Here is a 1,742-nt window from a genome sequence, read left to right on the forward strand (position 1 = left end):
GACGGTACAAACAAAACATACACACAAAAAAATGAAGAGTACTTTTGGAAGGACTGCCAAGTAGGACTAACGCCTCGAAAGGAACCCGGATATCCTGTCAGTGAACGATGGGGAAATCACAACACACGTCACACGAAGAGTAAAAGAGACAGAAAAAGAGAAACAGTTCAGTTACAAAAATAAGGCAAGAAAAACTCAGGACGAAAAAAAATAAAAAAAAAAAATAAAACTACTATCGTACGAAAAACATCGTACACTAGATAATACAAAAACTTTCCAAAAATGGACTAGAAACGTCAAATGAAGACAACTCAGGAAGGTAAGCGGAAATGAAAGCTCGATTGTTTGTTCGAATCCTTTCCCTCCTTCATATATATGTCGAGTAAATTTAGTCTGTATAGTATTTAAAAGGGGCATTGAAATATCGTTCAATTTCTTCAGTCGAAAATGGCCGATTTTTTAATATATACAGACTTAAGGTGGTATCAGAAGTGAGATGAGACTAGAAGTGAAGGGCTCTAGCATTGGTAATAGATCCTGGCACTAGTGAACAAATTTGAGGATTTTATGCCGCTTCCATCGCGCCTACAATACGCGCCGCGTTCGCCACCTAGCGGATTTTAGAAGAACAAATTGGCGGGAAAATGACCGCGTCTTTAAATGAAGCCATAGGCTTCTTGTGTAGTTAGTTGTAGGAATTATTACTGAAATTTCCCAGAAAGGGTGAAATTTTAACAATTTTCGAAATTCTAGAATTCATTGCGTTAAAATAAATGAATGGATTAACGCGCTTAAAGAGAAAAAGTAACTTTTTAGACTATCTTATCTAATCCCAGTACCCAAATTAAATGTACAGGTACAGTACAGTTAACCTCAAAAATGTGTCTGTCTAGAATCACTTGCTAGTTAATTTAATTAACTCACAACATAAACATATTTATTTAATTCGAACACTTACATAGATGGTAATATCATAAACTTGCTTGGTTACAGAAGTTTCCCTTGTACACTCTCCAGTGACTACGGTATTTCGTTTAGTTTACTAATATCTCTTTACGTTAAAAATATGTTCATTTTTAGCCATATCGTAGTATACGATAGGCTCTTAGTTTGACCCGAGCCGTAGTAGTAGTAGTAGTAGTAGTAGTAGTAGTAGTAGTAGTAGTAGTCGTGGCCGGAGTATTCGCTTTCGTTATCGTCAGATTTTAGCTTAAAAGGAACTTTATATTACCACAACCCACCCATAGGGGTTACTGGGCTCGGTTAGAGATTTAATTTCAATTAAAATTTTTTCAGGTCAGACCCGGGAATTGAACCCGGGACGCTGGCGCAGTAGACAAACAGTCTAACCACTAAACCATAGAGACTTGATAAAAACCTCGAGTTTTTTATTATTTATTTTTATCTCTAAAATGTCGGGGTGATGTGGGGTGGGGTACCTCTTAATCTGTGGGGTCGGATACTTTTGAATTTTTATCTGTGGGGTCGGATACTTTTGAATTTTTATCTGTGGGGTCGGATACTTATGAATTTGTATGTTTGGGGTTTTTATATTTATTTTCTTTTTATGTATGTGCTAATTAAATAGATAACGATTTTCCCCGTTTCCTACCGCGCTCATGTGTTTCGTTCTCGTTTGGTAGCTATCGTCATCTATGTTATGTTTGACTGGAACGTTTTGGCGGTTAATTCAAATGTGGGTTTAGATAGAGCTAACATAGTGCTAAATGAGCGTTATGCGT

Source organism: Phalangium opilio, unplaced genomic scaffold, assembly GCF_054372755.1.
Source record: "Phalangium opilio isolate 3A_F unplaced genomic scaffold, DU_Popi_V2 ptg000105l_1, whole genome shotgun sequence".
In the NCBI taxonomy this organism is placed as follows: Eukaryota; Metazoa; Arthropoda; class Arachnida; order Opiliones; family Phalangiidae; genus Phalangium; species Phalangium opilio.